Genomic DNA, 20480 nt, shown 5'->3' on the forward strand with positions numbered 1-20480 from the left:
CAATAGGCTTTCTTGTGGAGGTGAAAAAGGTTATCCCTGCTATTGGAGTTTCATAATTTTTCTCTCCTAGGACTGTTTTGGTGGATGATGTAGGAGAATCTTCTAATTGAGTTTCTACCCCTTGAATTCCAGGAATCCTATGGCTGGGAGTATGAACCTGGGATGGAGGTGTGTCTTTTCTAACTCTTGGTGGAGTAGGTGGTGTTGTAGGAATCGAACTTCTACCCCTAGCTATAAATCCATCCCTAGAGTCTCTTTCTCTATGCATGTCATTGTTTTGTTTTTTTGTTTTTTTATGAATGTAAGAGATAAGGCTACCTAGTTACACTTCCCCGGCAACGGCACCAAAATGTTTGGTCAATTTAGTGTCCTAAATTTCTCTACATAAATTATCAATCTGGGTATCGTAAACTGATGAAGTGTAGTGCACTATATGTACTAGATGACCCTTCTTACTTCACTGTTTTTGAGTTTTACATTGTTTTGGGGGTTTTTGGTCCTTTAGTCCCTAATGATTTACAATGTGACTATCAAAATCCTAATTTTAACTTCTGTAAAGGCTGCTAAGAATCTAAAAAGATGAGGACTAAAAGAGCTTAAGTAAGATTCGGAAACAAAGTTTAATCAAGAAATATAAAATAGAGTTTATATCTTTAATCATATCATTATTTCCAAATCATGAGCTATGAACTAAAAAGTAAAATTGCAACTACTATCTATTTAATTACAGAAACAAGACTAAATGAAATACTAAAACTGCAAGTGAAATTGCAACTATCTATTATGGAAACAAAATTGAAATGAAATGCTAAAACTGAAAATGAGATTACGACTACTGTTTAGTTTATTGCAGAAATAAAACTTAATGAAAAACTGAAAGTGAAATTGCAACAAATCTAAATGAAATACTTAGTTACGCTGCCTCTCAATTTTGGAAGACAAACTTCCTTGGGATGGCATTTTGAGGAATTATGTACTTCATTATTCTAAGAGAAAATAAATAAAAAAACGCAGAAAAGACTCATTGCATGAATGAAGTATTCAACCACTTAGTTTGAGATGAGTTATCAACTAGAAGGGCTTTTTAGAAACATTCATCTACACCATGAGTCACTAAACTAGTAAAAAAATGGCAAGAACAATAATGGCACTGATCAGTGTATTAAAAAAACTATTGGAATAGTAAATGAAATAAACTACTCTACACTGCTAAATTCAACTTCTAATTACTGATAAAACTAGAAAGAAATTAAGCAAAGAGAAAGCTATTCTGTAATGAAAGAAGCTATTCTGCATTAATGAAGAAATGATGCATTATAAACAGGGTTAGTATGAAAAATGGTTATGAACACTATGGAAGAAATGATAAATTTACAATTGCAACTATAAAAAACAAAATAAAATGAAATGAAACCTCAGTCAGCACAGGGGCCCTCTGCAACTGCTCAGCTTATGTGTACCCGATCAAAACTCCAATAAACTCTTTCAGGTATCCATGAAACACATAGTCTTCATATTAAAAACACAGAAAATGAGTTTTCAAAATTATAGAGTAGTAGTATGAGCTTAATACATGAGCAAAAATTGAACTGGTTCTGTGTTCTTCACACAGGTATTTATAAAGAAATTATACAACTGTTTATGGAGAAAAATAAGCTACAGCCAAAAACACGTAGGTAGACAGGCACACAGAATTCTCTTCCTTGGTTGCTGGAGACATAAATCTAAGGTGATGGTTGTTGGATTTGGTTGCACAGATGGCTGTCAAAGTCAGTGGACTCAGGAAGTTGTTTCGGATCCCATCACTGTGAAATTTGTACAAAGTAGAGTCCTGTTTGCCTTAGGTCTCTACATTTGACTTCTCCTTTGACCAGAGTTTTGTACCATCTTCCTTGTCGACCTGGGCTAGGTGAATAGGACACGATCCATGTCATAATGTTTTCCAAGATGCCCATGTAGTTATTTTGTCCTTCTGACACTTGGAACCTGTAAAGGCATGGAAGTAGTTGTGGAACAACCGATTAGCTGCAGAATAGGCTGCGTTCCGTAGCTAAAAGACAAAAACTTATTCAAACAACAAACATAGAAGTATAACATGTGAATCATTAAAATGTTCTCCTTAAGGTAATGTATACTGGTTAATGGTGATATGAGTGCATTTCTTCATGGAAAAACAAAGAAGAAGGGATGAGAAAAGTTGCTAAGGAAAGGGCAGTTTTGAAACTCAACAAGCCAGCGGGTCTTTAGGTTGTAAATGGGTAGAAAATGGTTGAGCAGAGTTCCTGGGCGTTGGAATTGATTAACAGAGGTATTTCCAATGAAAATGAGTGAAAATAATAAAAAGGGGGCTTTTTTGGTGTTTAACCAACAATGGTTAAATTGGGACACGGGATTAAGAAATGAACAGTGGGTGGTTTGATTTTATGCAGGGAGATGGTTTTATGCAATATTTCATTGCTTTTGGGTGGAGGGAGGTATTTTTCGAGAGCACATGACACAACATGGTGTTTCCACGTAGCGACACAGTGATCAGCCAAAACCGCGAATCTCGCGTGCTTTTGGGATTTTAACTGTTGGACAATGGGAGCGCGCGATATGGATATGGGTCATCAGATCTGGTAGTGTTTGATCGGAGGGCTATCGCATGGTGAAGATGCAAGGGCAAAGTTGGGATGTTTTTGATGGGGCCTGGGGATAAAAAATGAGGTGGGTTTAATACATTCAAAGCTTTAGTGAGGGTTGAGGAATTATGGCATGGGGGTTTAAATACATAAAAGGAGACTATAGGTTAGGGAATAACTTAGGATAAAGTGGTTTTTGTGGGTTTTTAAGGAAAAAGGGAAACTAATAAAGGGGAGGGTATTATTTGTGATGGGAATGGTTTTTACACTAGGGAAAAGGGGTTTCGGGATGGGTAAATGGGATGAAATAAGGGGAAAAGTGAAATGAAGGGGAGGGGATATTGTTAAAAGGGAAAATGAAAAGAAATAGTGCTTAGAAATTAAGAAGGGGAAAAAACATTAGGGAAAGAAAGGAAATGAAGGGATAATTTAGAAAGGGAAAATTAATAAAGGGTTTAGTGAAATGAGGGGAAATTAGTGAATAAGCTTTAGTGAATGTCCTTTGCCTTTGATAATTTCTCTTGCACATAAAACATAGGATTAAGAATGATGAAGGTGCATTTGAGCTGGCAACCTTGTATATTTCCAAAACTTCTTTTGCCTACACTTTATTTACCCTAGCATTTTCTCTTCATTCATTGGGTGCATTTGAGCTTGCTGACCCTTTATTTTTTTTCTTTGATAAGCATATATCTAATTCTAACCTTATAACTTCCAATGGCTTATATTAAACTGATGAGCTCATTATTATTCTTTACCTAACTACTGATCTTCCAAGATTAAATAGTTTGGCTAGATCTTTATTATCTATCTATCAACATGAAATTTAAAGCATGAATGAATCAAGATTAAACTATTTGACCATCATGGATTGTGGCATTTTTTACAAGATTCACATAATATTATTTTGCAAAGTGAATTAAAAGGGAGTGGAATTTGAATTTGCACACTTTGACGATCTATTCTTATCTCTTTTGTGGGGTTCATATTTTATATCTTTTTCTTTATTTTGGTCCTTTGATGGTTCTTTTAGGACTTCGCCCTCTTTACATTTTTATTTTTAATATGGGAAAAAAATTTGCAAAAAGAAAAAGTATGTACAATATTACAAGACTAATCATAGTCAATTCAAAATTATGAATCCCATTATTATAAGACCCTAACACCAGTAATTCCTAGAGAAGAGGAGAGATGTAAGGAATATGTTAAGTGAAGTGGCATGAACGTCTAGAAGAATGACATATGTATATTCACGTAAGGATTATTAATTATAGAATCAATGATGTAATGTAGATTTTTTTTATCAAATTCACGAGTGTAGAGGATGAGCTTAAGTTGAAAGAGAGAATAGAGAAGAGAATAGGGAAATAACCAAGAGAGGCTAAGGGCTAAGAGAGGTCTGAGAGGAAGAGTAGATATGGTTGAATATTATGAAATCGAGTCATATTGTACAAATATCTTTTAATGGAAATTATGTGATCTATTATCCTCCATCATGGTTTATGCTTGATCTTTTAGTTTTGATTTAAAATGTGTCTAATATTTGTGTTTTGAAATCAATGTATTCATGATGGATGTGTTTATACTATGAGAATGATTAAGTGTGAATTCATGAATATGTTCTTGATTTATGCATAGTTTTGATGTAAATAAATTGTGGGCTTTGTGTGAGGATTGTTATTGTAGAAGAGAGTGAGTTTGACATTATCTAGGATTAGCATTTTTAACCTCTATTTTAGGTTGATTCATAAATCCTAATTTCGTACCAATGACCTCACGAGATGGTACAAGTTTGAGGTTATGAAAAAATCCAAGTGACGAATAGTTGCACGTCACTTTTCATTCCATCTCTCGATATCAAAAAGTTGAAGCACTACTTATCGCAAAGGACTGAGAACACAACTAAGTTCCCTATGAGTCAAAGATCCACCCAACGTGACATTTCACCCCTAGCATTGGATTCAAAGGTTCTTGAAAATGAGAGTGGTACATTTAGTATATCCACCTACTCAGGAATAATTACAAGTGTTTTAGTTCATTCCCCCCTGAGCATTAAATTACAGTATAACATGGAGGCCCAATGATCTTGTTGTATCATAGATCTAGTAACCTTGCGATTGTGCCTCCCAAAGGTGCTTGTTTGATAATGAGACCCACTCCAATGTATGGCTAAGTATACCCAGTGAATACTTCACATAGTGTTGTGAATTGATAGTCCCAATAGAAAAAGAAATCTTCCCATCAAGTGTCATTCTATTTTTCGCCACCACCCTCAAGAAAAAGTTGAAGAACTAAGAGTGTCTATGAGAATTGGGTGGTATTTTCCGCTAATGAATTGTATCGATGAAAATTATTTCTTATATTACACCCTTTGTCCATATCCTTTATCATATGTAGATATCTCATGTACTCGGTCACCAATTTCGGTCACATGTGAAGCCATGAGGTAAGAGTTAAGCATCCTAGGTTATAACTTTGAGCTTTAACACTTTTTATGTACAAGGGAATTCGGTGACAAGTGAGAGCCAAAGGGCATTAACAATTTATATTTAAGCACCTAGTTCTAACCTCGGTCTTATTGTTAGAGCAAGCTAATCATGAGTTGAACACTGGGTGTTGTGGGCTTATGAAATATGGGGATTTTGTTTTGTTGTTTGTGACTCTAGTAAGGAGTTGGAAAAGTTCTCAACAACACTATACATTATTACAAATTGACCCATAGTCTTGATTACAAGGAAATCAAACCTAGCCATGATTATTGTGGGAATATTTGGAGAATATCAGTTAACATCAAGTGATCCACCACCATCAATGTGGCATCAAATCTAGGATAATTTTCAAAGACAATCAAATTGGATTTAAGTGAGGAGTGTAGAAATTTTGGAATTTTAGAGATAACGAGACATGTCAAGTTACCTGGTATTTGTATTTTCCCTTTAATCTATGCAAATGTATAATTGATTATAGGTAGTATTAGAAGGAAGGAGAATAGTGGTAGAGAACTAGTGTAGTGAAAAAGATATGATATAGAGATAGAGTTCTAGTTGATGTTGGAAATGAAGAGATCAGAGGAAGTTCATAAAAGGATTGAAGAGAACATAAAATTTATCAAGAGGGAGTAAGAAAAGTGCAAAATCCTAGAAGAATAGAGGAAGCTTGAGAGGTTCTAGAGGAGAGAACCTATTATACCAAAAGACCAAGTGTGGTGAAGTAAAATTATAAGTGCCGACACAAACAAATTCCTCTAGCCCAATGATGGTTATAGCCACAACATATACATTTTATGGAAGATTTCCTTAGGTTAGACCCAATTAAGAGGGCCTACCTCTTAGTACACTTATCATGTTTGATGATGTCCTTGCTTGCTCGCTCCAGCTATCTCTCGCTTCCTTCTTCAAGCACCTGAAACAAGTAAACAACAACAAACAACAACTGTGATAATAGAAAAATTGTAATTCAACTTACTTAACAAGTCAAGAAACATTAAGCCATGAATATGTAAGATGACAAAACATGTAGAAAATCAATCGATAGTTGCATATATATTGATATCAAAGAGATATTACAACCATTTTCTTGACGTTGTGGTTCTCCTCTCACAAGACTAGGTTCCCACACACTTCTGCTAGCATTCCATGATGGCCTCAATAAACAATATTTTTAAGGCTCTTCCCTTTAGGCTTCACTCCAAACCAAATCACACTTCTCCCTCACACAACTAGATAGCTACAATTATGAATAACTTACTGTTTACTCCAAACCGAAATAGCACTAGCACACCAACATTAACACTAGCTTGTGCTTGGGAAGAAAGGAGGTTTGTATAGGATGAATGGATGGGAGATGGATCCTCTTCTCATGGGAGAAGGTATTATCTCTTGAGGTAGTTCCATCATTATAGGGGAAAGGAGCCCAAGCTAACATCCTCGACCCCATTCGGCCAAACCATTTACCAGACTTCAATTACGAAGCTTTTAGAGCTAGAAGCTTCGGCTCCTAATTTAAAAAACTAAGGGGTTGACTCGTGGCATCCTGGAGTATGCTCGGGTAGGATACATTCCTCATCAATACCAGAGACACACGGTGGGAGTCTCGAATCAGATCCACCAATTGCTAACTCGTGTTGCACAAGTTGTATCATGCTGCCACGATCACCATGTGGATTAGTTCCTAGGTCTAGCACTTACATTTTTTGAGGCCTATGTGCCACGGATATATGATGCCTACGAGCTGTCGATGTTATTTTGGACACACATATTATTTTTTTGGGGTTCTAATGTATCAAAGATTATCACCATATATATATATATATATATATATATATCTATATATAGATATGCGATATTTTCTTGTCTACTATGGTACAAATGGTTTGTTTTATCTTTTCACATGTTTCGTAAATGTCTATCCAACACATGATTAGCTAATGCATCTGTCAATGTATTCATGTGTCTAGGAATATGATGATATGTAATGTAATCAAAATGTCTTTCCAATAGATGGATACAAAGATACATTCTCAATATTTGAGGGTTTATGACGGAATATTGCCCGTTGAGTTGAAGGATGCCAACCTGTGAATCCAAGTTGACAACCAACTCTCTAATGTCAAGAGCAATGGCTTCTGACAATAGTTCGATGACCGCACTGTAATCAACAATGTTGCTAGTTGTACGATCTAGACAGATACCTTGAAGGTCAATCAACTCACCATTAGGGTTGTAAATAGCCCATGCCATGGATGATAGGTTCTGGGTAATACGACAAGCACCATCAGTGAAACCAATGTGGGGAGTTGCAGACATCTGCAAAGAAAGAAAAGCATAGTAAACAGGAAAGTTGTTTCAAAACTACCACACAAAACCACACTCCACAAAAATGAATGACACACTAATTTACATAAGGAACCATGCAAGATGACCTAAGCATAGTAATTCTTGAGATAAAGCCTGTTTCGAGGTTTATTGAGAGGATTTCCTTCATAATAAATAATCTCATAGGCTCCTTTATGCAAAATGCGGTTCAGAATGTAGGGCCCATGCCATATGGGTTCGAACTTGCCTGCCCCTAGCTTATCGTTAGCTTGGTCGTATAGTAAGACCAAATCACCCTCAGAGAACAAGCGAGGGGAGACCGACTGGTCGAAATGTGATTTGACCCTTTTCTTTTGTGCTTCAATGACCAAGGCGGTGAGACGACGAGTCTTGTCCAGTTGTTCTAGATATAAGAGGCATTCCTCTTGAGGTGACATTTCAATTAGGAGTTCAAAAACTAACTTGAGTGAAGGAATCCCACATTCGATCAGCAATGTTGCTTCCAGACGATAGACCGGCTAGAATGGTGTGAGACCAGTTGCGTCTTTGGTTGAGGTTTGGTAGGCCCATAGAGCTTAAAAGAGCATGAGATGCCAATTTGACTTGTAGATCCCAATAGTACGCTGAAGCATTGTGACCAACACTTTGTTCACAGCTTCAACTTGGTCGTTGGCCTGAGGGTAATATGGGGTTGAGCCATCATGGCGCAAGCCCAATGGAGATTTCAGCTCAGCCATCATGTAATCTCTGAAATGGGAGCCATGGTCTATGACAATGGCTTGAGGTAAGCTAAACCTAGAAATACCATGGTTGAAAAGTAATTGATCCACCTTCTTATCATCTGTAGAGTATGCAGGCATCGCTTCGGCCCATTTGGTGAAACAATCCACAACGACGATAATATAGCCATGCCCCCACACCAAAGGAGGGTTACATGTCATATAATCAATGCCCCATTTGGAAAAAGGACCAATGGTAATGATGGGGTGTAGGTGAGCGGGTGGGGCACGCATTTTGCATTGTAAAATTTCGCATTTGTGGCACTTGAGAATGACAAGAATGCAGTCCTTGAAGATAGATGGCCAGAAATAAAAAACACGAAGGATTTTTTAAGTAGTAGCATAACCAAACCTATGAACACCATATGCCCCAGATTGGCAATCATTGAGAACTCTTTCAGCTTCCTCGATCATAATGCATCGACGAAGAACTGAATTGACACCGACAAGGTATAAAGTATCACTAATAACACGGTAGGTTTGGGAGTGTTGTTGAATCCTGTGACGATCATCCTTAGTCAACGTAGATTGGAATGTCGACGCCTGGAGATACACGATGATATCACCGTACCATGGATCAAGGGTGCTAATCAGAAAGAGGATCTCATCTGGGAGTTGCTCATTTGCACTAGCACGAAGAGACTTAGAGAGAAGGGAACAAATCAATTCGATGAAAATGAGTGACTTCTTAGATTTGGCAGTGGTAAATACCAAATCAAATTCTTGCAGGATCATGATCCATTTAGAATATTTTCCCCCCAGAAACTGATGAGTTAGGATATAGTCATGGGGTTGCATTCAAAAATCAGTATAGTTGTGCGCAAAAGGATATAGTGCCGAAAGCGTTGAACATCCTAAACGACAGCTAAAGCCAACTTCTCGACATGTGCATAACATGTTTCAGTGTTGAGGAGATTCCAAATAGGGTAGTATATTACATTTTTGTTGCCTTCACCATTGTCTTGGACCAAGACCATAGCAATGGTGCTAGGGGTCGCGGCTAGGTAAAGGAAGTAATGTCGATAATAATCTGGTGGGTGCAATATAGGAGCACTTACGAGGATGACCTTGAGATCATCGAAATATTTTTGGGCCACCTCATCCCATACAAAGGGTGTTCCTTGTTTTAGAAACCAAGTAAATCTTGTGGCTAACCCGACATAGTTGAGTATAAAATGATGGAGAAAGTTGGCCTTTCCTTGCAGGCTCTGGAGTTGGTGTAATGAAGATGGAGGGGGTAAATTTACAATGGCCTCAACTTTAAACGGATCAAGGCGAATATCGTCCTTGGAAAAGATGAAGCCGAGGAGTCATCGGGATTCTATGCAGAAAACACATTTGTGCGGGTTCAACAGAATGTTATAGTGTCTCCAGTGCAGAAAAATTTGCTGAAGATGGTCTGGGTGGTCTTGGCGCCGACGAGAATGAGAGGGAAGGTAGCCCCAACATTTTTGAGGCTGAAAGGGAGCTTCCTGTATGCATACATACCCAACGGATAGATAAAAGTTGTCTTTTCTTGATCCGTCATTGCGATGTTTATCTGGTTGTAACCAGAAAAACCGTCCATGAAGGAAAAGATCTCACTCCCAGCACATTCATCAATGATTTGATCAATGAAGGGAGTAGGATAGTTATCTTTAGGATAGGCACGATTGAGATCTTGATAATCAATGCAAATGTGGATCGTGCCCTGTTTTTTAGTCACCAGGACAATATTGGACACCCAGTATGTAAGGGGAATTGGGTAGATGAACCTAGCTTTAAGAAGTTTTTCAACTTCACCCTTAATAGTGGCGGCCTTCCTAAGTTGCAGTGGGCGAAGCCTTCCATAGACGGGATTCACGTGCAGATAAGTTGCCATTTCATGCACTACAATGCTAGGATCAATGTCAGGAATTTCTTTATAGGACCACACAAACACATCATAAAATTCTTGAAATAGACAAGTATATGTCTTGATCTCATTCGAAGAACAAGATACCCCAATATGAACGTGTTCAACGATACCGGGTTTGATAGAAATGTCAATCGGCATCATTTGGGTAATATTACCCAAATTTCCTTCTGACCATACTTCGTGAGTGACAATTGGTAGTGGAAACAGAGAAGAGGACTCTTCGAAAACAGTAGACATGACTGCTGGACAAGGCATGAATGATGAGCGATGAGTGTATCGATCCAAGGTGGTTCCTCAAGAGACATGACTTCCATGATACCTTCCTCAGTAAGGAAGGTATTAGTTAATGGATTAGGCGATTCCAAAATTCCAGGCCACAAGGATTCAGAGTACGTATTGAGATAGGTCTTCGAGATAAAATAATTAGAGGATGCAGAACTCAAAGCTGAAACAATTTCCATGTAATTGACTTCAATGGGACTAAGTGGCATAACCGCGCCCCCAGTATCAACAAGATCTGGTGAAGGTATGACCCAAGGATCAGATTTGACCAAGATCATGTTGATAGAGGCAACATGAGGAGATGGGAGTGGAAAAATTCCCATTAAGGTCAAATCTTTGAAAAGACCTGCCCCCACAGTCTCATAGGGAGCACCAGTGTGCTTGACGTACGGAACACTTCCATCTGAGGAGGAAGGGGAAAAGAAATGCAGCTAGTCGATAGTGACAATCTTCCCTTGATTGGGAAAACGAATCATGCAAAATAAAGAAGAGGCCATGGCATGCATGACATGGGTCTAGCTTTGGCCGAGTAGAAGATTATAATTGAGTTTGGCGTCAACAATTTCTACCTCAACTTGCACTATATTTCCTTTTAGAGTGATGGAAAGGTTAGGTAAGACACCGAAGGGTCACGAATCATGCCCATCAAAAGCTTCTAGAGTGTTTGGAGATTGGTTCAAAGTAGGAGAACCAATAGCCTTCCAGCATTCAGTTTACATGATGCAAGTGGAGGCACCTTCATTGATGACAGTCTGATGGATGGTCTTCTCGTTGATGATTAACTGAATAAGAAAGGAAATCTAATGAGGAAGATGGGGAACATGGTTCTCTAGACAAAAACATATCAAATTGGAATTAGTGGGATTGATGCCCCCGATAGTTGACAACAAATATTTCCATTGTGATGGGCAGCTTTGAAGAACCTCGAGGGCCGACATAGCTCACAACAATAGAGCCAAATCCTCAACAATATTATAGTGTTAAGCGGCTCGTGCATTGGGATTATACGAGGATTTCTGTAGCACACCTCGAGAGGGTGGCCATATAGCGGACTCAAGGTTAGGGCACTCAATATGAAGAGGTCCAGAACTCAGGGTAGAAGAAGAAGGTGTGACTTCTTTGTCTTTCCCAGTTGTTGAAGCAAGAGTTTGATAATATTTCGATCTAGTAGCCACATTAATAAGCCTACTCATCATGAACACTTGAGATCTGGAGGAAGCATATTGGGGTTGGTCTACCATTTGGGTTTGTTGAGACGGAAATGGCTCTTTGAGGACAGCAGGGGTCCCTTTGAGCAAGCAACTAACTTTGGATTGTCACGGACAATCCTTAGTGTAGTGATCTTCCTCGCAAATGAGGCAAGGATACTTAGGTTTCCGTTGCGAAGATTCACCAGTAGACGATTTAGGAGGACCCTGTTTCGGGGCATTGGCTTTACCCTTGCCTTTTCCTTTCTTCTTTCCTTTTGAGGATTTGTCCACAGTAGTAGACTAGATAGCATGCACCTCTGAGGTTTTACCAGGGCCAAGTGGATTCTAGGATGAACTATTAGGAACAGTATTTGAGACCGACATCTATTTGGAATAATTTTTAGTAGGGGCCTGGGATACCAAACCAATAAATCCATCAACAAAAGGTACAACTTGTGACTTTGATGCTGTGGGATCAGATGATGGCCGCAAAGCATTGGGTAATAACTCATACAAAGTGTCATACTGAGAGTTAACTAGATCTAAGTATTGGGCACAAGAAATGTCTTGCTCTTCAGTAACGCATCCACCCATAGCTCTATCATGAGCAATCGGGGCTACGAATGATTTGGTGGACCATTTAGTGAGTAGCTGATCAGTAATCTCAAATTTGATCAGGCAATGTCTATGTCTCCATTCATGGATGTGATCAGAGATGTGTGTCTCAGTATCTTTCTTAAGTGATGTGAGAAAATAGGTGCCAATTTCATAGCGAACCGACAATTGAAAATGCGTGAGGAAAGCCATGGCTAAAGAGTTAAAGTCATGGTAAGTACTTCAATGCAGCTTGATGTACCACTTAGCTGCAGTGCGTGTGAGGGTTTGATGGGAAAGACGAAAATGAATGGAATCGTAAACGTATGAGTTCGACGAGCACCAGAGTTGATATGTCATAACATGGGCCTGAGGATCTTCTTTATCTTTCCCATTGAACTTTGGACAATCACTTGGTATCTTGGATGACACCGGAGAACAATATGGCGAATGAAGGATTGGATCATTCATAAGGTGAGATACATCTGGCAACTCGTGTGTAGCCATGAATGGCAATTGGGTGTTAAAAGGCATGCAAGGTCAATAAGAGGGTCTGAACGGAGGAGCCCATCCCTACTAGTAGGTATTTTGGCCCCATAGTGGGGGATTTTGGCCATATGGCATCTGAGATTGTCCCCATTGCAGATTACCTTAACCATAGAGAGGATTTTGACCTTGAATATGTTGGAATTGTTTGGCCATAGGTTGATGATAAGAAATGTATGGGTTAAAAGGTTGTTGAGCCTGTTGACCTTGGACATATGGATATTGGACCTATTTCGCCTGAACAAGAGGATTTTAGACCTACTATCCTTGGGCATAAGTTTGATACACTTGTTGCCCTTAGACATAGGGATTATGTACCTACTGCCCTTAACCAAAAGGATTTTGAACCTAGTGACCTAAGGAATTAGGGTTTTGTACCTGATGCTCTTGGCCGACAAGATTCTGGACCTGTTGACCTAAGACATTAAGATTTTGAGCCTGCTGCTGCAGGACTTGACCTTGACCCTACCCTTGCAAGGGTTGACCTTGTTGATATGTATACAAGTGTTTTTGTTGCCCTGGTTGGTTTTTTTGTTGAAAGGGTTGACCTTATGGTTGAAAAATTTGTCCCTAAGGCTGTAGAGGTTGGCCTTGTGAGGACATGGGTTGGGAGGTGTGCGGAGCATATTGCATCTGCTGCTTCACGATTTGCTACAACTGTTGTAAGGGTTGACCTTGCGGTTGTTGCAATTGACCTTACTACGGGATCATTTGCCATCACTGTTGCACAGAGAGCCCTTGCTGCAACAAAGGTTGCCCTTACGGTAATAAAGGCTGCCCTTGTTGCTGTAGAGGCTATCCTTGCTATTACAAGGGTACTTGAATAGTTCCCAAGAAATTTCTGAACTAAATCTGGCCATAGCCAGGCTAAATGTTCTGCTCAAATTGGAGGGTGTAAGGTTGATTAACCATTCCTCGAGAACCATATGGAACATAAGGAGTTTGGTATTGGACCTAAGCCCCATAGGACTTCTGATACTGAACATTTCTCGATCCAGATGGACCAACAAGATTCTGAACCTGTTGGTACTAGACATTGCTTGATCCAGTAAGGTCAACAGGGTTGTGAATAATACCGAAAGATGGTTGGTTCATACCAAGCATGTGAGCTTGTGAGCCACTCACATTGGTGGCACCTGACACCATAGAAACATTCAGGTTTTGCCCCCAGGTGGTGGCACAGCCTGGACACTGACTAGAGGGATGGAGGAACTGACGGAGACATTCTTCAAAACTACCGGTTGTGCCTGACGAGTAACTGGGTTTGATGATACAAGGGTATTCAGAATGGTGGGTTGCACCGGGATTTAGGTAACAGCCTATTGGGAAGTCATGTTCACAACGAATAGACTTGACGTAGGCATGGTTCCTGACGGCCAAACAAGGTTATGGTAAAGTGATGAGGCACTAGGTGTAGCTGAAACCAACTGTGCCAAAGACACATAGTTGGGTGGAAAACTGGTAGGAATACCCCATGAATAGGGGAAACCCTCAGGAGAAAAAAGCAGCTCTTCCTCCTCAACAGTATGTGGAGTAGAAACTTTGGACTCTTCCAGAGAGGTGATTGGAGTATTGCCTTCGAGTTCCATGTCTGGAAATAAACGTCAATGAATGGACGAACAAGTATGACGGGATAGTTCCAATGGAACACTTGGCTTATCGTACAAACTATAAGGATGCTACCGTGATATCACAATAGGGTCAAACAAAGGATTTAGACGATAAATAACTAGTCCAAGCTGACCTTAGTGGTCGGTGAGTCCTCAGGGGTTCGAACGGGATTGTCTGGAGATTCCGGGCCAAGATCAGCAGATGACCCAGTATCGAAAGTAGGAAAAGGACAAGATGACAAAGGTTGAATACTTAGAACAATTCTGAGTTCAACACCTTGGTCCTTTACTGACTTTGGTAACTTAGGAAATGGCTCCTTATACAATCTTTCAGATGGAGGAGAGGAAGAGGAACTGGGTGAACCAGATGGTTCAGCCACGATGACCTTGTCTTAGTCGACAGAAAAATTAACTGAAGGCTTTAAAATTTTCTTTAGGGAAACTCATGATTTGGTCTCAAAAATACTAACAGGGTGTTTTCAGATCGTGGCCAATCAATTATTAAGACACATAAAAGACTAGTGATCTTTTATCTTTTAAGGGTCGAGAAAGAAACAAAGATGACTCTATCACTTTCGATTGGAAACGGGCTCAAAAGGACAAGTGCTTGAATGATCATTTAAGTTTAATGAGTCAAAAATATCAAATGACTACCCTGGATGATCTAGGTAAACAGGATTACCAGGAAAACGTGAACCATAGAATACCTCCTTGTGAACCAAGAAGTACGAGCAGGCAATCTCCCTGAATGCTATGTTCGGTGTATCATGTTTGCAAGGTGGTCGACTCGGCTTCCTAAGGATAAAGGATTGCAACCTAGAGGGGTCTTTCATTATATACTTGACAGTATGGGGAGCACAAATCCATACTAGCACTGTCTAATGTTGAAGCTAACGACAACTGTTAGGTGTAAAGACGCCGGAACACGTCTCTAGCCTAGACCTTCTAGATATGATCGTTAAATGTCAAATGCACCTTCAGTTAATTGAATTCATTTTAAGGTTTATGTTGAGTTATGTTTCAGTTTTCAAGTCTTAGCGATGTGACTCGAAAAAACCTTAAATGCAACTAAATGAGACAAGACCCTTTCAATTCGATGAAATGTCTACACTAGATAGGGTAGAAACTACTAAATCAAATGCAAAAAAACAAGCAACTGAAAACAAAATGATCTTTCACTACCTTATTTTTCAAAAAATAAACTAATGAAAAATGCATTCCAATTCTTAACTTATTGACAAGCACATATCTAATAGTCCTTTTGAAAGAAGAAAGAGTTATTTTCCTTTTCCAAATGCCAATGCAATTCTAGTCTTTCAATAATGCAAGCTATCATTGCACAATGATGCAACAGACTAGAATTTCACATTTTTTTATGAAACAATTAAATAAAATTTTCACATACAATTCTTCGATGAATTTTTTTTCGAGACAATAAGATCTTCAAGCATATGAAAACATGAAAAGAGAAGCTCATTCAGATCACTAAAACATCGACTTTACCAACAACAAGACAAGCAACATAATCCATGCTGGAAAATAAATGTTTAGACAAGCAAACAAAAACTTTTCAAACTTGTGTAATAGAGGTCAAAGTCATAAAAGGACCAAAAATGAAATGCAAGGAGTAAGTACACCTACAACCCGACTTACTGAGTTCACAAACAACTGAATGGATGACAAACTAGATTCCCTAGTGTCGCCGACCACCCAATGACTCAAGAAATCAAGCAGAAGGATGATAAGTCAACAAGCAAACAAAACCAAATGAAAAGCATCTTTCTAGTCAGGGAGAAAACGATTTAAAAGGATTACAAGGTCAAAATCATAAGAGTAGAACACACTGGCCAAGATTGGGATGAAACCCTAATCTTCACTTACTAGTATCAACGTGACTACCTAACTGACAACAAGCGCCAGAGTCTAGTCAGCATGACTGTTCCTCAGCATATCACGTTGATCGACACGACTATCAGTAGATTAAGCGCAATGATCGAGGAAGTTAAGAAAAAAATAGGGACTAGATCTACTACTATGAATTTCAAACTCAAGCCAGTAAGCAGGAGAAAAGAAACAGAACCAAATGGAAAAAGCAGAACTAGAAAAGTTCTCATGAAATCATGAAATCCAAGACAAACAAAAGGATTGGTTCCCTAGTATGGTTGCTAATTCGTGGTGAAGTAAAATTATAAGTGTGGACACAAACAAACTCCTCTAGCCTGATGATGGGTCTAGCCACAACAGATACATTATATGGAATATTTCCTTAGGTTAGAACAAATTAAGAGGGCCTACCTCTTAGTATGCTTATCCCATTTGATGATGTCCTTGCTTGCTCGCTCCAGCTATCTCTTGCTTCCTTCTTCAAGCACGTGAAACAAGTAAACAACAACAAACAACAATCGTGATAATAGACAAATTGTAATTCAACCTACTTAACAAGTTAATAAAGATTAAGCCATGAATATGTAAGATGGCAAAACATGTAGGAAATCAATCGATAGTTGCATATATATTGATATCAAAGAGAGATTACAACCATTGTCTTGATGTTGTGGTTCTCCTCTGATAAGACTAGGTTCCCACACACTTCTGCTAGCATTCCATGATGGCCTCAATCAACAATAGTTTTAAGGCTCTTCTCTTTAGGCTTCACTCCAAACCAAATCACATTTCGCCCTCACACAACTAGATAGCTACAATTATGAATAGCTTACTGTTTACTCTAAACGAAAAATAGCACTAGCACACCAACATTAACACTAACTTGTGCTTGGAAAGAAGGGAGGTTTATATAGGATGAATGGATGGGAGATGGATCCTCTTCTCATGGGAGAAGGTATTATCCCTTGAGGTAGTTCCACCATTATAGGGGAAAGGAGCCCAAACTGACATCCTCGACCCTATCCGGCCAAACCATTTCTACAGTTGGAAGCTTCAGCTCCTAATTTAAAAAACATTCAATAATAGGACCAGTTTGATTGGAACATAGCTCAGTCACTCTGGTTAGCACTAGGGATAGTGCTAATCTCTGCACATCGATGCGGGAGAGACAAAGGTCATTAGCGTCAGTCTTGTAAACTAGGAAAAATAGAAGTTTTAGGGGAAATGGTGCAAAAGAGAATTGATCTGCTCATGAAGAGGGACATAATGGGAGTTTCTTCATGAAGGGAAATCACGTGGGGTTCACTGTAGAGGTCCTCCAGGACCAAGGAATAGGGAGTACAGGGGCAGTGACAAAATTTTGTGTAACACCAAGTCCATAGGAGAAACGTTTGTTGAGGTGTCTTGTAGCAAGCTGAAGCATACTTGTTACTGTAGAATATTGTTTCTAGCTCATAGTTGACCATGGAGAAGCTCATAGATTAGGAGAAAGAGATGAATATTAATATTCATGCTAAGGGTTCAGGAAAAATCCATAGAAGGATGAGTAGTGAGGAGATTGACAGAGATAGCTAAGTTGAAGGCATAAGTTAGTGTGCTAGTGGAGATGCTACAGAAAAGTAATGAAGAACTTAGATATGTATGGATCTTAGGGAAGAATAAGGTGAAATGTCCTATGTTGCAGGATAATTTGAAGGATAATTTGAGTGTTTCATTATAGAAAGAATAAATTAGGGAAACAGGGTATGAGGAAGAGAAAGTTTACTTTGTGAATTAGAGCAAGGAGGTGTACTTAGATAGGATGATGATGAGGATGATGATGCAGGGCTTCATGAGAGTCTCGTGAAATTGTTGGAAATTTCAACCCAACATCAGGAGATGATGCTAGAAGCATTAATGGATATTTAAGAGTCTCATGTTTTAAAAACTAATCAATTGTTTACGTATGCAGGTTATGTAGACCATGAGGGTGGACAATCATTAAATTTGTCATAAGGGAATAATAAAATGCATAATTGTACCAACGATACAAAGAAAAGAATATTTCAACAAATGGAATGAAAGGAAATAGCATTGTGGCAGAGGAAGAGAATGCAATTCTTGATTTAATGCCTAAGATTGAAGAAGGACATACAAGAAAAGAAGTTGTAGATATTAAAGTAATGGGTTTATCTTTAGTGGATTATTTTTTTATGGATGAATGTGGAGGTGTGTTGAAAATTGAGGAGAAAAGGGTTGTCTTTGAAGAAAAAAATAGAGTTCTATGAGAGGCATTTCTACAAGAGAACGAGGTGGATGAAAACTACAACAAAATTGCAAACCTAGATGATAAACATGATAAGTTTAAAGGAGCAATGAATAAGTATAAGGGATTTTCAACTGAGGACCATAACTTGTGCTTAAGGAAGATCCAACAATAGGTCGGTTCATATGATGGGATTGTTAGGAAACCATGTGCCTTATTGAAGTATGAGAAAATTTCCTTGAAAGATAATAGGGAGTTTACAGTACAAACCAAAAAGTTGTAGAAAGTGAAGTAGAAGTTTAAGGAGATAAAGGAAGAATTAGATATTTTGAAGATCGAGATCTATATTTCATAAAGTGGTAGTAAGGAATGTACCCAAGAACATTATGTACTTATAATATGGAAGAAATTACACAAACTTCTAGTATTGAAGCTTTGGTGATAGCCAAGGAACCAAATATGAATTCGAAGAGGCCTAGAATATGTGATCAAGAGTGTGTCTTGACATAAAATAAATGTCTTTCAAAAATTCAAGATGGTGGGAGTCATGATGAGGGGGATGAAAGGAAGTATTCAGATGCAATTCTCATAAAATTTGAAGAATAAATCTAGTTGTTGGAAGAGCTTCAGAGAGAACCTTAGTTAGATGGAGGAATTACAGCTAGCGATGGGAAATTTTCACAAGTACGTAGTGGAGAAGAGGTTCCCATAACATCTAAGGAGATGGGGCTGATATTTTTTTTTCAAACTAACTATGTATTTTTAGGTACAGAGGAGGATTATGAACATGAAGTTGTAATTAGGGAGATAGAATCTATGTTATTTCCTATAGATGATGGTAAACCTCAAGGACAACATTCAGAGTTAATTTTGAGCAATTTTGAGGAAGTGATAAGGTTCTTAAAGGAATGGCTGAAAAGGGACATAGGTGAATAGTAATGCAAATATTTTTAAGACTTAATTCAAACTAATTTTGAGGAGAAAATCATAGTGACAAAAAGTAGGTGCATGAATGAAGGGGAGATGTAGCAATAGATAAAGAGTAGCAGTAAACAATTTCAGTTGAGTAGTAGCATGTACTAGCACGAAGATAAATTGGATATGAAAATTGGTGAGATGTGGATGTTGATGATCAAAGTCCCATAGAGAAGACATACTAAAGTAAGAAGGATGGCTAGTAGCAAATTATAGTTAACTTTACAAGTTCACATTAGCAATGTAAATAGAGTATAACAAAATCACGCTTGGGATCTAGGAGGCCTTCAATAGGGGCACATGAATAGGATTCCATGAATATTTTTCACTTGGGAGTTTGGTGTAGGAGCATAAACCCAACCCCAACAATTTCTTTCCTAGACCAAATGGGTCTTTGAATTTCCTAATGGGATTGGATTCCCTCAACATACTATATATATATATATATATATATATATATATATATATATATATATATATATATATATATATATATATATATATATATATATATATATATCTCATGTAAGCACAACTGTCCTAGTTGTAGAATGGATATAAGATGTTAGGGAAGTTTTGATGAGTTATCATTATTGCTTATGTGGCACAGTGTAAAAGAGACAAATAATGAGGTTGATATATTTTGTAATTCCTAGAAAGGAGGAAAGATGTAAGGAATTTGTTAGGTGAAGTAGCACCAGATTTTTGAAAAAGGACATATGTAGATTCACGAGAGGGCTGATAGTTACAGCCTCCATGATGTAATGTAGATGTTTTAGTCTAATTAAATATTTTATGGGATGAGCTAAAGTCAAAAGAGAGAATAGGGAAATATCCCATAGAGGTAAGGGCCAAAAGGGTTTGAGAGGAAGAGTAGAGAGGGTTGAATATTGTGAAATTGAGCCATATAATACAATTTTTTTTTAATGGAAATTTTGTGATATTATCCTCCATGTTGTATGCTTGACCTCTGAGTTTTGAGTTAACATGTATGTAATATCTATGTTTTTGAATTAATGTATTCGTGATGAATGAATTTATAC

This window comes from Pinus tabuliformis, chromosome 6 (genome assembly GCF_031772625.1).
Source record: "Pinus tabuliformis cultivar Carrire ecotype Pingquan chromosome 6, CPIR1, whole genome shotgun sequence".
In the NCBI taxonomy this organism is placed as follows: Eukaryota; Viridiplantae; Streptophyta; class Pinopsida; order Pinales; family Pinaceae; genus Pinus; species Pinus tabuliformis.